The sequence below is a fragment of the Thalassophryne amazonica genome, chromosome 9 (genome assembly GCF_902500255.1).
Source record: "Thalassophryne amazonica chromosome 9, fThaAma1.1, whole genome shotgun sequence".
Lineage (NCBI taxonomy): Eukaryota > Metazoa > Chordata > Actinopteri > Batrachoidiformes > Batrachoididae > Thalassophryne > Thalassophryne amazonica.
Genome location: NC_047111.1, coordinates 111,178,228 through 111,196,280, shown reverse-complemented (window position 1 = coordinate 111,196,280; position 18,053 = coordinate 111,178,228). Strand labels below are relative to the sequence as shown.

The 18,053-nt window shown below is 47.1% G+C and overlaps 1 long non-coding RNA gene across 1 annotated transcript; it reads left to right on the top strand.

Annotated features, from left to right (window-relative positions):
- Window positions 1-7,753: 7,753 nt before the first annotated feature.
- On the top strand, window positions 7,754-17,563 carry LOC117517827. Its single transcript, XR_004562862.1, has 3 exons — window positions 7,754-7,889; window positions 15,856-15,865; window positions 17,554-17,563. It is a non-coding gene; the product is annotated as an uncharacterized LOC117517827 (long non-coding RNA).
- Window positions 17,564-18,053: the final 490 nt, after the last annotated feature.

The window sequence follows — 18,053 nt, the reverse complement described above, 5'->3', positions numbered from 1 at the left end:
AGCTTAAAGCAGATAACCCGTAAGTTGGAGAGGAAATGGTGTCTCACTAATTTAGAAGATCTTCACTTAGCCTGGAAAAAGAGTCTGTTGCTCTATAAAAAAAGCCCTCCGTAAAGCTAGGACATCTTTCTACTCATCACTAATTGAAGAAAATAAGAAACAACCCCAGGTTTCTTTTCAGCACTGTAGCCAGGCTGACAAGAGTCAGAGCTCTATTGAGCTCAGTATTCCATTAACTTTAACTAGTAATGACTTCATGACTTTCTTGCTAACAAATTTTAACTATTAGAGAAAAAATTACTCATAACCATCCCAAAGACGTATCGTTATCTTTGGCTGCTTTCAGTGATGCCGGTATTTGGTTAGACTCTTTCTCTCAGATTGTTCTGTCTGAGTTATTTCATTAGTTACTTCATCCAAACCATCAACATGTTTATTAGACCCCATTCCTACCAGGCTGCTCAAGGAAGCCCTACCATTATTTAATGCTTCGATCTTAAATATGATCAATCTATCTTTGTTAGTTGGCTATGTACCACAGGCTTTTAAGGTGGCAGTAATTAAACCATTACTTAAAAAGCCATCACTTGACCCAGCTATCTTAGCTAACTATAGGCCAATCTCCAACGTTCCTTTTCTCTCAAAAATTCTTGAAAGGGTAGTTGTAAAACAGCTAACTGATCATCTGCAGAGGAAATGGTCTATTTGAAGAGTTTCAGTCAGGTTTTAGAATTCATCATAGTACAGAAACAGCATTAGTGAAGGTTACAAATGATCTTCTTATGGCCTCGGACAGTGGACTCATCTCTGTGCTTGTTCTGTTAGACCTCAGTGCTGCTTTTGATACTGTTGACCATAAAATTTTATTACAGAGATTAGAGCATGCCATAGGTATTAAAGGCACTGCGCTGCGGTGGTTTGAATCATATTTGTCTAATAGATTACAATTTGTTCATGTAAATGGGGAATCTTCTTCACAGACTAAAGTTAATTATGGAGTTCCACAAAGTTCTGTGCTAGGACCAATTTTATTCACTTTATACATGCTTCCCTTAGGCAGTATTATTAGACGGTATTGCTTAAATTTTCATTGTTACGCAGATGATACCCAGCTTTATCTATCCATGAAGCCAGAGGACACACACCAATTAGATAAACTGCAGGATTGTCTTACAGACATAAAGACATGGATGACCTCTAATTTCCTGCTTTTAAACTCAGATAAAACTGAAGTTATTGTACTTGGCCCCACAAATCTTAGAAACATGGTGTCTAACCAGATCCTTACTCTGGATGGCATTACCCTGACCTCTAGTAATACTGTGAGAATCTTTTGAGAAATTTTGATCAGGATATGTCATTCAAAGCGCATATTAAACAAATATGTAGGACTGCTTTTTTGCATTTACACAATATCTCTAAAATCAGAAAGGTCTTGTCTCAGAGTGATGCTGAAAAACCTCTAGGCTGGACTATTGTAATTCATTATTATCAGGTTGTCCTAAAAGTTCCCTAAAAAGCCTTCAGTTAATTCAAAATGCTGCAGCTAGAGTACTGACGGGGACTCGAAGGAGAGAGCATATCTCACCCATATTGGCCTCTCTTCATTGGCTTCCTGTTAATTCTAGAATAGAATTTAAAATTCTTCTTCTTACTTATAAGGTTTTGAATAATCAGGTCCCATCTTATCTTAGGGACCTCGTAGTACCATATCACCCCAATAGAGCACTTCGCTCTCAGACTGCAGGCTTACTTGTAGTTCCTAGGGTTTGTAAGAGTAGAATGGGAGGCAGAGCCTTCAGCTTTCAGGCTCCTCTCCTGTGGAACCAGCTCCCAATTCAGATCAGGGAGACAGACACCCTCTCTACTTTTAAGATTAGGCTCTATAGACGTAGACTGCTGGGGGGTTCCCATGATGCACTGTTTCTTTCTCTTTTTGCTCTGTATGCACCACTCTGCATTTAATCATTAGTGATCGATCTCTGCTCCCCTCCACAGCATGTCTTTTTCCTGGTTCTCTCCCTCAGCCCCAACCAGTCCCAGCAGAAGACTGCCCCTCCCTGAGCCTGGTTCTGCTGGAGGTTTCTTCCTGTTAAAAGGGAGTTTTTCCTTCCCACTGTAGCCAAGTGCTTGCTCACAGGGGGTCGTTTTGACCGTTGGGGTTTTACATAATTATTGTATGGCCTTGCCTTACAATATAAAGCGCCTTGGGGCAACTGTTTGTTGTGATTTGGCGCTATATAAAAAAAAAATTGAATTGAATTGAATTAATTATTTTTAACCACAAAACAATCTGTAAACATTCGGAAATAAAATTGTGAATAATTGCAACTTGGAACTGCGCCTCTGCCTGTCCTTTTTACCCTAGTTTGAGAATCTTTTTTTGTTGGTTACCTGTAGGTCGGCCACAATCTGGCGTCATGAACAGGATGTGGGTAGTCACAGAACATGCTTAAATGCACCTGTGACTTCGGGACAAAGTCAAAAATGGTGGGAAGATATGTAGCGGGATGAAGGTCCCGGGTCCTGATTGAAAAGACGTTCCGGCTAACGGGGGAATTCCCCTTTGGCTGACCTGGTAGAGGAATGGTCTTTAGAGCGAGCTGTCTGGGTTCGATCCCACCGCCGTCCCGGCCACAAAGGTCCTGCGGTCACATGATCAAAAACAAAACCTAGGAAGGAAACAGAGGACTGGTGTTATGTGTCGGACGCAGCTCGGAGAACCGACCAGCGTTTGAAGGACCCAGTATGAAATAAGCAGAGCACGGTACAAAGGCTAACTGAATTTAATACATAACAGTGATAATACAAAAAGGTGCGGTCTGGCGTGGTGCGCTCCCAGCAGCGCTAACGGTCCGGAGCCAGAAGCTGTTTCGGACCCAAGGACCCCGCCGACACCCCCCAGGTGGCCGCAACAACCGAGTCTGTGAAAGAAGGAACCATTATGTGAGTCCACACTCTACACACAGAACACTTAAAGGTGTACAAACAGCAAACACTTCCTGGCTTGATTGCTGATCAGCTTCCAACCTGCAGGCATGGAACATCCAGTTCACAAAACTCCACCGCAGTGGAAGCTGATACATGACTAACAAACAGCTCAATACAATAAGGTGTGAGGGACACCACATTTACTGACTGTATAACTGTTAGTCACAAAATCTAACGTACCTCAGGAAGTGTGCTGACGAGCGTGAGACCTCACCCCCTCCTCTTCACAGACTGTGCATCAAACCTGGACGTTTCTCAGCATCCGCTGCTGATGAGATGGCTCCCGAGACGACGATCTCACCCGTCTGGTCACAAGGTCGAGTCTCTGGCAAATACACACTGTGCACTCCAGTCTTAAATGCCAACATGCTCCAATCCATCCAGATGCACCTCAGCTGTGAGTCCTGACGAGTCGCAGGTGATCAGGGTGAGGTCCTGACAGCCCCAGCAACACAGCCACTCAGTCCCAAATGCACGCCACCTGGGAGGAAAACAAAAAGACAAACAAACCGGCAGCCAGGCCCCCCCAGCCATATAACAGTACCCCACCCTCACGGGAAGCCTCCCGGCGACCACACACACCTGGCCCAGGAGAAACACCCCCCCTCCAGGGACCATGGCTGGAAACCGCGTCTGCGTTCGTCCTCCAACAGACTGGTTGAACTGGCTGCATCTTTGCCCTTGTTTGACAGTCTCAGCACAGGTGTGGCCAGGAGTTCCTACACCTGTGCGGTCAGCCTTTAACCAAACATGTGTGATTAGTCAGAAAACAAAACAACCAAAACATCCCCCCCGCCCCAGGGGACCGTCCCATCAAACCCCAGGGAGGGGAGAAAGGAAAACAACCCAACCCAAGCCCACAAACAAAACACTAAAAACCCCCCCCCCCCCCCCCCCCGCCCCAGAGGCCGTTCCATCAAACCCCAGGGAAGGGGAGAAAAGAAAAACAATCCAAATTTAAGCTCACAAACAAATGCCAAAATACCCCCCCCTCCTCCCCCCCAAACGACACGTAGGGACCAACACCCCCCAGAGGGCCACCCGCCAGCTCCAGGAGTATAACCACGGCCGAGGTCCCTCTGGGATCCAACGTCACCCACGGGGACCACCAGCGCCCCCCAGAGGACCACTCGTCAACCCCAGGAGACGCCTCCCCGCATGACTAATGGACCCAGCCCCGGCCGTCTACGGCTAGATGGACCCAACGCCCGTTCCCCCCCAGAGGACACCACAGTCAAACCCTGAGGGCGGAAACTGGGGGAGGGAAAACAAAAAAAACCCCAAACCCCCTCCCCTCCCCTCCCGGGTGCAGAGGCTACCTGGGAAACGCCCAGCACAACCTAACTGCACCCCTCCAGCAATGCCGACACTACGGCACACCCGGCTGGAGTCAGAGGAGAAGAGAGGGCATAACAAAAAACAAAGAGAAAAAACAACCAAAGACCACCCCAATCACCCCCCAGGGGACCGTACCATCCAACCCTGGGATGTGAACAAAAAGAAACAAAGGAAAAAAAAAACAGACCAACACACAGTTGTTTGGGTCCCTGTTCTCTTTGTGTTTTTTTGTTTTTTGCAAAGGCTACAGGGTCACACCCCCAGACAAATAGTGGACAACAAAAAAGAAAAGCCACACACAAACCAACTCAAAAAACACCCACACAAAATGAACTAACACAAAACAAATCAGTGAGTTATACCGTCAGCTCAACCAATGGAACACACCTGTTCCTACTCAAGAGCTTGACGGTAACGTGATTCAGTCACCACAAGGGGGAACCAGAGTGCTAAAAATGAAAAAACCCCTTGGGCGACAGAAAAAAAACAAACGAGCTGCTTTTGTGTGCGCAGCTGAGTGCAACACACACCAAATGTGCTCAACTAAATAACGCCGGAGCTGATACAACAGACGCAGTAGTTACTTCTCCGGGGAAACGGGGCTATGACTGTAACACAGGAAGCCCAGCGACCCGTGCTAACAGAACCCTAACCATAGTTGGCATTGTATCCGAGGGCTCTCTTCAAGATGGTGATCATTCCCTTAATTGCAGACAACTGCACCTCGTGTGCGCTTGGGTGGCCAGGGATTGCCTCAAGGGATTTGTTCAGGCTCTTCTTCATCAGGCCTGTTGCCCCCACCACAACTGGGTTGATATCAATGGTCTTTCAATGACCACGTTGTTTGTAGACCATTTTTAAGGTCTTGGTATTTGTGATCTTTCCACTGTCAGCTCGGTTCAGGCCATAGTCATTGGGACTGTCACATCGATGATTTGGCTGTTTTCTCTTGCTTGTTCCAGATGATAATATCAGGTTTTCTTGCACCTCCTTCGATATGTCTTCCTGCTGGGATCTCTTGTTGTAGAAGACAGTTACTTTTACGTTGGATGAGACTGTGCTGGCTCATGCTCCCAGATATTGTCGTTGACTTCCATCTCCTGTTCCTTGCATACTTTCCAGTGGGGATATTGACAGATCTTGTGTCTGGATGTGTAATGTCTGTCTGCCATAAGGATCTGGCATGCTGATGTTAGATGGTTTACACTCTCAACAGCTGTATGACAGAATTGTCATTTTGTGAGATCCCTGCCATTTTTTGAAGCCATTTGTTCGAAGTCCCTGATCTTGTGCTCCAGTTAGAATTCTTTCTCCATCAAAACCAAGTTCTCCTGTTCAGCCACTCCATTGATGCAACTTTGTCAGTGTATTCCTTTTCGAGTTCTTCTTGGAATCGTCTGGCCCTTTTGTGCTGTTTCCATCTGTTCACTCAATGTTTCATTCTCTTTTGCTGTATTGTTCTCTGTTCTGTCTTGTGAATTTTGTGCAGGTTCAGATTGTTGCTTTCCCTCCTTGTAAGAGTTCTCCGCCAAAGGTTTTTGCCAGTGTGATGACTGAGGTCTGTTCAGATAAGGACTTCTCGTGATGTTGTGCAATCTTTTTCATTACTTCTTCTTCAGAGTTCTACGTACTGTCCAGTATGTATTATCGATGCTCTGTAGGCCTGGTTGATTTTAGTGAGACCCAGACCACCTTCTCTGCGAGGGAGATACAGTCTGTCCATGCACTGTTTGTTGTACCGTGACTTTGTGGAGGATGAGTACCTTCCTGGTTTTTTGTCTCCAACTTATAAGCTCAAACTGTGGCCGGTCTACGATGCCAACCCATAGATCACCACTGGTATTGCAAACTGGTTTATGGCTGTGATCTTGTTCTTTAGTCTCAACTCTGTTTTGTAGATCTTTTTTAAGCGGTTTAGGTATTATTGTGTTGTTTTCGTTCTCATTTCTTGTGCTCAACTGTAAGCATATTGTTCAATCCCAAGTATTTGTATGTGGAGTCTACAGCCAAGTCTTCAGTGTAGCTCCCTTCATCCAACTGTATATTTCTGTTTTTTCTTTTTACCTTTTTGATTGTGCATTTTGAGCATTTGTCCAGTCCAAATTCTATACCAATGTCTTTGGAGAACTTGTGGACTGTTTCCATGAGCTGACTGAGTCCCTTTTTTGTGCTGGTGTAGATTTTCAAATCATCCATGAACAGCAGATGGTTCACAAGTTTTTGGTTTCCTTCCTCTGCTCTCACTTAAGTCATACCCGATGTCATGCTCCTTCAGGATCTTGCTGAGCGGGTCTATGGTTAAGCACAATAAAAGTGGCGAGAGGCTGTCCTCCATGTATATCCCTCTCTGAACTCGTATGTCTGGGATTGTTATGATTGTTGTCTGGGTGATTGAGGGTGATGGTGGTGTTTCCACTTGTTCATTTGTGCTCTGAGGAAAGATCTATTTCCTCATTGACATTGACAAGTTCTAAGCACCTCATGATCAGGAGTGTGACACATTGTCAAATGCCTTTTGTAATCAATCCAAGCCATGCTGAGGTTTCTCTTTTTTTTTTTTTTTTTTTTTTTGCAGTCTTCCAGAATAGCTTTGTGTATCAGTAACTGGTCTTTAGCTACTAATCTTTTTCTTGAACAACCTTTCTGTTCAATTTCCAGGTAGCCACCAGTGTGAAGATGTTCATAAATGGCATCAGCTATGATTCCTGTCAGCCATTTGGATGTTGTTGTTAGGCAGCAGATGGGTCTGTACTTGTTGGGAAGCTGTGTTTCCTTGGTCTTTGGAAGTAGGCTTGTGTTCCCAGTCGTTAGCCAGTCTGGTGTGTCCTCTTCTTCATTCAATATTTTTGTGAAAGCCACGGCATAGTGGTGGTGTAATGCTGTCAGTCTTTTCAACCAAAAATTTGGGATTTTGTCGATGCCAGGTGCCTTGAAGTTACTGTATTCAGTCATTTTCTTTCTGATCTCCTCTTCAGTGATTACAATTGCTGGCATTTGCTGTTTGTCTTTGTTTTTCTGTTTTATTATTTCAATCCACTCTGCCTCCTGGTGTTTTGGGTGTTCAAAGAGTGGTCGCCAGAATTTTTCAAGTTCTAATTTAGTCCGTTTTGGATGCTCTTTCATGTCCATTTTTCTTGTTTCCTCAATCTTATTTGCCAATTCCTCTTCTAATTCCACTGTTTTAGGTCTGGGTGCACCTGTATATTGTTTTGTGGTGGATGAGCTAGTGAATAGCTTGTTTTGTGTGTGTGTGGGGGGGGGGGGGGGGGGGGGGGGGGGGGGGCAAGTGAATGACTCATTTTTCGGAGAGCAGTGAATGACTCTTTTTTGGGGGGGAGCAGTGCCTGATTCCTTTTTTTGTTGGGGCTGTGTTTGACTCCAACTTCTTCTTTGGTGTGAGAGGCTGGCTTGGTCTGTATTTTTTTGTTGGATGCATGTTTTCTGAGGACAGTCATTTCTAGGTGGTGCAAAGGGTTGTGTCGGAGGGCAGATGCCGTCCCTGACCATTTGTCCAACCTCGTGTTGCATCACTTGTATTTCTGTATCTGAGAAGTGTTTTTGTACTGTAGCGGGATGAAAGTCCCAGGTCCCAATTGAAAAGACGTTCCCGCTAGCTTGGCTAATGGGGAGTTCCCTTTGGCTGACCTGGTAGAGGAACGGTCTTTGTGTGAGCCGCGTGGGTTCGATCCCCACAGTCGTCCCGGCCACGAAGGTCCTGCTGCTTCAATCTGGCATGACGAACAGGATGTGGGTCACAGAGTATGCTAACATGCACCTGTGACTTTGGGACGAAGTCAGAAATGGTGGGGAGATGTGTAGCGGGATGAAAGTCCGGGTCCCAATTGAAAAGACGTTCCCGCTAGCTTGGCTAACGGGGAGTTCCCCTTTGCTGACCTGGTAGAGGAATGGTCTTTTGGTGCGAGCCGCGTGGGTTCGATCCCCACCGTCGTCCCGGCCACGAAGGTCCTGCTGCTTCAATCTGGCATCATGAACCAGATGTGGGTCACAGAGTATGCTAACATGCACCTGTGACTTCGGGACGAAGTCAAAAATGGTGGGGAGATGTGTAGCGGGATGAAAGTCCTGGGTCCCAATTGAAAAGACATTCCCGCTAGCTGTATGATAAAGTTGTGTCTCTGGGTGGTGAGTCTGTCATGACTTGCCCCTGCTGAGTCCTCGACAGTTATGTTTTCTGTCTTCATTGAGTTCTTTTGTCTGCTTTTTTGATCATCTGTTTATTTTGCTTTTGTCACAGATGCTTGCTTTCTGTTCTGTGGGCCACCGAAGAGGAGGTACTGCTGGCCCACCACCAGATGGTGCCCTGCCATGCTGGCACCTTTGGGCCTCTGGAGGGCGCACTGGCCTTTTTTCTGGTACTCCTGGAGACGCACCTGGAGGCTGCCATCAGCTGTGGTCCATCATCATCATCACATCATCGTGGGTCCTGGCTCTTCTCTGGATAGGCGTCTCCTACCCTCGGGCCTGCCCACGTCACTTCGTGTTTAATTGGACTTCTGCATAATTTGGTTTGTGGTGCACTTTGCATAATAATTGTTATTTATTGGTTATCCTATTGACCCTTCATTTACGCCCCCCTAACGTGGGTCCATTTCATTCAGGATAACTCGGCCATGTCATGGACTCCGAGGGGTGTTTACCACCTAGTGACTGATCAATGGAAGTGCAAGGTGCGCAGGATCCACTGGGAGGACCGCTGGGTGAGCTGCGGCACATTCTGTCTAACCTCACTGCTCGGTTGGATTTATTAACCAAGCAGGACGCTCACCTCAGCCGTAGGATGGAGGCTTTCACCGCGCAGGTAGACACATGCACGTCAGGCGCGGCTGTAGCCGCTCCCCCTCCAGTGGATCTGCCGCCAAAGAGAGTTTATCCAGTGGTCGTTCAGAGGCCCTCCCCTTCATCGCCCGAAGCTTACATAAGTCCCCCAGAACCGTACAGTGGTTGTGTTGAAACATGCGCGGACTTTTTGATGCAGTGTGTGCTTGTTTTTTCACAACGGCCCGCTATGTACGCGTCGGCGCACAGCCGGGTGGCTTATGTAATTAACTTACTTCGGGGCAGAGCACGCGCCTGGGCTACGGTGCTCTGGGAACGAGATTCACGGATCCTCTCTACTTACACTGAGTTTATAAGGGAGTTTCGACAGGTGTTCGATCATCCCAATAGAGGCGAGTCCGCTTCAAATATGCTGCTGTCGATGAGACGGGGCGACGGAGTGCTGCTGATTACGCAATCGACTTCCATGTTGCGTTAGCGAGGGCCGGTTGGGATTCAGTATCACTCCGCGCCGCCTTTGTAAATGGGCTGTCTCCAGCCCTAAAGGAGCATCTGGTGGCTAAGGATCAGCCACGGGATTTAGACGGGCTTATTGATCTAGTTATTCATCTAGACAATCGATTAGAGGAATACAAGCAGGGAGCGAGATGAAGGGCGTGGCCGGGTGTGTTCCGTCCCTCTCCCTTCCAGGTCTGAAGTAGCACCGTCCTGTCCTCGCTCCAAAGCCAGGGCTTTCCGCATGGCACCAGCTCCCCTGCTAACGAAGCTATGGACATGAGCAGGGCGAAAGTGAAAGTTAAACAAAGGAGGCTGGCACGTGGAGAGTGTGTTTACTGCGGCTCGAATGAGCATGCGCAAAATAAGGGGCCCCAGGCGGTTAAACGCCAACGCTCAACCTTAGAGACTGGGCTGAGTGAGCCATACAAACCACACGGGTGTCCCACGCAAATGCGCACGACTCCCAGTCACAATCCTCTGTGGGGATTTAACCCTTACCGCTCCAGCACTGATCGACACCGGATCGGAAGGGAACCTACTGGACAGTAGGTGGGCTAAGGCTGTAGGGCTCCCTCTGGTGGCCGTTCCTTCACCATTAAAGGTGCAGGCACTAGATGGCACCCTACTGCCAGAAATCACACACCAGACACAGCCTTAACCTTGGTTGTCTCTGGGAATCACAGGGAGGAGATTGTGTTCTTTGTGACACCTTCAACCTCCAGGATAATTTGGGCTTTCCATGGATGGTAAAGCACAATCCCCGGATTGATTGGCCATCTGGGGTTGTGGCTCAATGGAGCGAAACCTACCACCGGGAGTGTTGAGATCTTGGTGCCACCTGGTGATGAAGTTAAAGAGGAGGTCAAGTCCCCCCAATCTCACGGAGGTGCCGGCTGAGTATCATGACCTTGCTGACGTCTTTAGCAAGGATCTGGCACTCACCCTGCCCCCGCATCGACCGTATGATTGTGCCATTGATTGGTTCCAGGTGCTGAGTACCCGTCCAGCAGACTGTACAATCTTTCACGTCCTGAACGCGAATCAATGGAGACCTACATCCGGGACTCTTTAGCTGCCGGGCTAATCTGGAATTCTCATCCCCGTTAGGTACAGGTTTCTTTTTTTGTGGCAAGAAGGATGGCGGTCTCCGTCCATGCATTGATTATAGGGGCTGAACGAGATACGGTTTGCAACTGATACCCATTACCTCTATTGGATTCAGTGTTCACGCCCCTGCATGGAGCCAAAATTTTCACCAAACTGGATCTTAGGAATGCCTGTCACCTCGTTCTGATCAGGAAGGGAGATGAGTGGAAGACGGCATTTAACACCCCCTTAGGTCACTTTGAGTACCTGGTCATGCCGTTCGGCCTCACCAACGCCCCTGCCACATTCCAAGCCTTGGTAAACGATGTTCTGTGGGAATTCCTGCACCGATTTGTCTTTGTTTACCTAGACGACATCCTCATCTTCTCTCAGGACTCTGAGACCCATGTCAGGCGTGTTCGTCAGGTCCTTCAGCAGTTATTGGAGAACCGGCTGTTTGTGAAGGCAGAGAAGTGCGAGTTCCATCGCATCTCTCTGTCCTTCTTGGGGTTCATAATCTCCTCCAACTCCGTCGCACCAGATCCGGCTAAGGTAGCTGCAGTGAGAGATTGGCCCCAACCGACAAATCGTAGGAAGCTTCAACAGTTCCTAGGGTTCACTAATTTCTACAGGAGGTTCATTAAGGCTATAGTCAGGTAGCAAGCCCCCTTACAACCCTGACCTCCACCAAAGTCCCCTTCACCTGGTTGTATCGGTGCAAAGCCGCATTTAGGGAGTTGAAACACCGGTTTTCGACTGCACCAGTTCTGGTGCAGCCTGATCCTAGCCGCCAGTTTATAGTTGAAGTGGATGCCTCTGACTCAGGGATAGGAGCCGTGTTGTCCCAGAGCAGGGAGTCCGATGGTGTTCTCCACCCTTGTGCTTACTTCTTCCGCAGGTTGACCCCCGCTGAATGGAACTATGACGTTGGCAATTGGGAACTCCTGGCAGTGAAAGAGGCCCTTGAGGAGTGGAGACATCTGTTGGAGGGAGCTGTGGTCCCATTCGTGGTTCTCACTGACCACCGGAACCTGGAGTACATACAGACCGCCAAGCGGCTGAACCGCAGGCAGGCCCGGTGGTCATTGTTTTTTGGTCGCTCCAACTTTTCAATCACCTATCGCCCCGGGACTAAGAACGTCCAGTCTGACGCCTTGTCCCGGGTGCATGAAGAGGACTCAAGGAACAGGCTGTCGGATCCACTGGACGCCATCTTACCAGAGTCCACTATTCTCGGTACACTCACGTGGGATGTGGAGGGAGTAGTCAGGGAGGCCCTGACCCAACAACCGGATCCAGGAGGAGGACCCACCAACAGGCTGTACGTGCCACCAGACGCTACGACTGCCGTGTTGGACTTCTGTCACGGTTCCAAGCTCTCCTGTCATCCAGGGGTGCGAAGGACTGTGGCAGTGGTCCGGCAGCGGTTCTGGTGGCCGTCAGTCGAAGCGGACACTCAGGATTACATCCGGGCCTGCACCACCTGCGCCAGGGGCAAGGCAGCACATCAGGCGGAGAAGGGGCTTCTCCAGCCTTTGCCCATACCTCATCGCCCCTGGTCCCACATAGGCCTGGATTTTGTCACAGGCCTCCCTGCGTCCCAGGGGAAGACTGTCGTTTTGACAATAGTTGACCGGTTTTCTAAGGCGGCCCACTTTATGGCCCTCCTGAAGCTCCAGACGGCCCAGGAGACAGCAGACCTCATGGTCTACCACGTTGTGCGTCTGCATGGTATCCCCACGGACATCATCTCAGACCGTGGTCCTCAGTTCTCCTCGAAGTTCTGGAAGAGCTTTTGCAAGGAGCTGGGAGCCACGGTGAGCCTGTCATCCGGATACCACCCTCAGACTAACGGTCAAGCAGAGCGGGCTAACCAGGATCTGGAACAAGCCCTCCGATGTGTCACATCTGCGCACCTGACGGCCTGGAGCCAACACCTGGCCTGGATCGAGTACGCACATAATAGCCAAGTTTCATCCGCAACTGGCCTCTCCCCGTTTGAGGTCTGCCTTGGGTATCAACCACCGCTATTTCCGGCAGTCGAGGGAGAGGTCGAGGTGCCCTCGGTCCAGGCCCACCTCAGGAGATGCCGTCGTGTGTGGAAGAAAGCCCGCTCTGCTCTCCTGAAAGCCCAGACGTGGGCTAAGGACCATGCGGATCGCCAACAAGCCCCGGCCCCTACTTACCAGCCAGGGCAGGAGGTTTGGTTATCCACCAAAAACATCCCTCTACACACGGACTCCCCGAAACTGACTGACCGTTTCATTGGACCCTACAGGATCATCAAGGTGATCAGCCCAGACACAGTGAAGCTCCAACTCCCTGCTTCACTGCGGATTCACCCGGTTTTCCATGTCTCACGCATCAAGCCATACCACACCTGAGCCCTCTGCTCCCCTGGACCGGCGCCGCCTCCTGCCCGGATCATCGATAGAGAACCAGCCTGGACGGGGAAGAAACTCCTCGATGTTCGATGGAGGGGTCGGGGTTACCAATATCTGGTAGACTGGGAGGGATATGGCCCAGAGGAACGCTCCTGGGTGAAGTGGAGCTACATTCTGGACCCCACCCTCCTAGCGGACTTCTACCAGGAGCACCCAAACAAGTCGGGGCGGGCGCCAGGAGGCACCCATTGAGGGGGGGGGGTCCTGTTGTGTGGGCCGCCGAAGAGGAGGTACTGCTGGCCCACCACCAGATGGCACCCTGCCATGCTGGCACCTTTGGGCCTCTGGAGGGCGTACTGGCCTTTTTTCTGGTACTCCTGGAGGCGCACCTGGAGGCTGCCATCAGCTGTGGTCCATCATCATCATCACACATACCATAAAAGCCTAGGAAGGACACCACAACTCTGCCGAGTTATCAGTTTACCCGACCGGTAAACTCTCTCAGCCGTTTTGTGCCGTTCGCACATTTATTGCTACTGAAGTCTTTGCAGTCATGACCTTTGTATACTTGCAGCTTGGAGCTGGGTTAGTGGAAGTTTGGAGGAGCTGGCATTTCCACTCCTCACTTTCCTAATTTCTATGTATTACTACTGGTACTGCACATTCTCAGTTTTCCTGCTCTCTGGAGTGTTGGATTTTTCCTTAAGGAGAAAACTGTGTTTTTGCTGACTGTTTGCTGGGTGTACACACACCCACACTTAACCTGTTTTTGCTACTGCCAGCAGTACCGGTCCGACAGCCTCGAGCGGTGGCCACCTGGGGTACCAGGACTTGGCGGTTCTGGGGTATTGCAGACCTCCGGCTGGCGGTGGAACATCGTGGGTCCCGGCTCTTCACTGGATAGGCATCTCCTACCCTCGGGCTTGCCCACGTGTCACTTCGTGTTTAATTGGACTCTGCATAATTTGGTTTTGTGTTGCACTTTGCATAATAAATTGTTATTTATTGGTTATCCTGTTGACCGTTCATTTACGACCCCCTAATGTGGGTCCGTTTCATTCACTTTCCTAACACTTTCTGTTCTTCACACTTCAGCCACATCTTGAGCTCCATTCTGGTTTAGTCTAGCCTTTGATCCACTGTCTTTGATTTTTGTTCATCACTGCTTTTGCCACAGTTTGTTGTTTTTTGTTCTTCACACTACAGTCACATGTTGAGTTCCATTCTTGTTTAATTTGTTTGATCCACGGTCCTTGATTTTGATCATTATTGCTTTTTTTTGTCACAGGTTTTATTTGTCACGTTGTTCATTGCAGCCGTTGGTTATACGTGTATTTTGTATTTTACACTCTCGTCACATACCAGTTTCCATTCTAGTTTCAGCTTTTGATCTTCTTGTTGCTTTCTTTTCTAGTTATTGTCCAGTATTAATCTGTTCTTGTGGATATTCCATGCAGACTTTGGTTCAAGTTGTTTTTCTCTGTCTTGTTAGTTTAGTATTGTTAGATTATTGTTTGTAGTAATGTTCATGCTGTCACTGCACTCCCCTGCCTGTCTCTTCTCCCTTTGTTCTCATGTGTTCACGCCCAGTCTCATTTGTTTCACAATCACGCCCTTTGATCCCTGCACTCTCTTGACTTTCACCAGTAAATCCTCATCATATATGCATATAATGTCTACAGTTGACCGATTTCTATTTTTGGGCTCCTCCAAGAAGCAATGTTCTGATTGGCTGATGTGTCTGAGCCAATCACCGTTCTGAGAAATAGGATTGAAGTTTTGGTGGGAGAGTGTGTCAGCGTTTTTGTGATAGCTAGCGGGTGGGCTGTGAGTGATCGAATATGGCAGTGGAAGGTGGTTCTGGATCTGATTCGGTTGGACAGATGGAAGAAGGAGATCTGAAAGATGATGATGTCTGGCAGACGCAAAGAGTCCGACGCAAACGGAAAAAACCCAAGACGGCATGTATAACGTCGCAGTCTGATGACACAACCAATGACAGCAGTAGCGAGAGGCAGATTGCACCAGAACTGAAAGCTGTGTTAAAGATGGAAAAAGGAGTCTCCTCTTTCAATCGATGGAACCCTGTGAACCTGACAAAGATGATTCTGGAGCTTGTTGGTGATGTCAAGTTTACAAAAGTGCTGTGGGATGGGTCGCTACTTCTCACATGTAAAAACCTAGTTCAGCTGAAGAATGTGATTGGTCTGACTGCGTTTGGAGGAGAAAAAGTGCATGGAAAAATAATAGAAGGGGGAAAAGGAGTGCGTGGTGTCATTACAGGCATTCCTACTGATATGTCGATTGAAGAAATTACAGGAAATATTGAGAGAGGGAAAGTGCTGGAAACCAAAAGGATTGAAAACTACTCGAAATGGTGAAAGCTGTGACAGTCTGTCGGTCATGTTGAGGTTTGAGCAGGAATTCCTCCCTCTAAAGGTTTATATTGGATTCATGAGTTATGATGTTAAACTGTATACCCCCCCCCCCCCCCCCCCCCATTGTCATTGAAATGACAATGACAATAAATCTCATCCATCCATCCAGCTGAAGTGCTGTTACTGTGGAGGGGAGCACAGCTCAGCGTATCGGGGCTCTGTAGCCAGCAAAAGAGCAGTGGAAGTGCAAAAACTTAAAGCCACAATGGGGGTGCCATATGTGGAAGCAGCCAAGGAAGTCCTCCCCTCACTGCAGTCAAACGAAGTCAAAAGACGGCCACTTTCCAACCGAAGACCCAAGTTGGCAGCAGTTTTTAGGGGAGATGTGATAAAGTAAAGGATGACTCCTTAGTCATCAGAGAAAGAGATTTTGTAGTGTTTTTGGTTGATGTGATAAATTGTTGTGCCCAAACAGAGAGAGAGAGAGAAAAAAAAAAAAAACAATGAACATTTTGAAAGCAGCAGAAAAACATCTTCAAGTTCAGGGCCTAACTTTGAAAAAAATCACAGCTCAGCTAGAAAAGAGTAATAAATCCTCACAATCATGTTCGGTGCCCTCATCTTTATGTTAAGTCTTGCATTGGAATGCAAGTAGTCTGATAAGTAATGGCCAAGAATTTAAGAAGTTTGTTGCAGATTTAGAGGTTAAGCCGCATGTTATTTGTGTCCAGGAGTCTTGGCTAAAGTCTCGATTGGATTTTGTGATCCAGGGATATATAGGTATTAGATGTGATCGAAAGGAAGGACAAGGGGGTGGCGTAGTAACCTTCATTAAAAATGGCATGAGATATACGGTTATGGACTTAGGGCAGGATCATGAGGTGATAGTAATTAAAATTTGGATTGAGAATATACAAATGAATTGGTACTGATTCATTTCTATAACCCGTGTTATAGGTTAACTTTAATTGATCTGGATAGTGTGCGTGGGCTTGAATGGGGTAACGTTTTATGGTGTGGAGATTTTAATGCTCATAGTGTTTTGTGGGGGAGTCAGGATACAGATGTGACTGGGTCTACTATTGAGAACTATATGGAGGAAAATGATTTGGTTTGCCTTAATGATGGCAGAGGCACCAGATACAACATTACCAATAACACAGTGTGTTGTATTGATCTTAACCTAGCATCTTGTGAAGTGGCAGGTATCGCTACTTGTTGTGGAAGGAAGGGCTGCTCATTAAACTGGATAAACTTGGAATAAAAGGCAAATTATATAATTGGGTTCTAGATTTACCATAGAGGTCCGAATTGAATCTGACTTATCAAATCCTTATAATGTGGAAAATGGAACGCCACAGGGAAGTGTGTGGAGCTCTGTGTTGTTTAGTATTATTATTAATGATATATTTGATGAGGTGGAGGGGAATGTGGGAAGGTCCCTCTCTGCCGATGATAGAGTTCTATTGGTTAGGGGTCATAATTTGAAGTTTTTACAAACAAAAATGCAGAGAGCCATTAATAAAGTGCAGGAGTGGTGTAATAAATGGGCCTTTAGACTGTCAGTCTCAAAAACACAGGTTATATGTTTTTTGAAGCGGTGCAAAAACGTTGTGTGAAAGATGTATGGTCAGGTACTTGAACAAGATAGATTTAAATTCCTTGGCACCATCTTTGATGAGAAACTGACCTGGAAACCTCAAATTGAGTATGTACAGGCCAAGTGCAAAAACATCAATAACTTGCTTCGGTGCTTGGCGGGGCAGGACTGGGGGGGCTGCTAGACAGAGGTGTCAAGTAACGAAGTACAAATACTTCGTTACTGTACTTAAGTACACTTTTTAGGTATCTATACTTTACTCCATTACTTATTTTTCTGCCTACTTCTGACTTCTATCATTACATTTTCACACAAGTATCTGTACTTTCTATTCCTTACATTTTTAAAACAAACAGCCTCGTTACTCTTGGCTTCAGTTTAATGTTTATATATATATTTCACGTCATGTGCGCCTGTAATCAACGTTTCTGCAGCACGGCTTTGCTTTGAACCGTGAACCAATCGAAGCAGTGGTTCGCAGATTGAATCTTCGATCTATTGTTTCGTTTATTCTTTCTTTCTTTCGCTTAATTTTCCCCCGCTAAAACCCTAAAGAACATACCTCTGTGAGTATTATTTACCTTTTCTATGTTAAACCGACCTGTTATGGTCTTCTGAAACAGTTGATAGATGTATTTTATAACTTAAAAACGGGAGCGACGCTAACGTGTTAGCATGTCTATGGCATTTTCAATGTTAAAAGTTAGCATTAAGCAATTGCAGCTCTCATCACGTTCGGCTGCATTTGTTTTCAAATTGTAATATTTCTTAAATTTATTTTTGTTTATATATTAATAATCTAATGATTATTATATAAAATTGTAGAGAAAGAGGCAAAAAGAACCTGAATAGAAACACAACAGAAAATATAAAAGCAACTAACAATGAACATACATAAATAAGTGTTTTCTGTGAACACCTAGTGACTCTTACACCTCCACTTCATCCCTGTCTTATTTAATGAGAGTTTGTTTCGGTCAA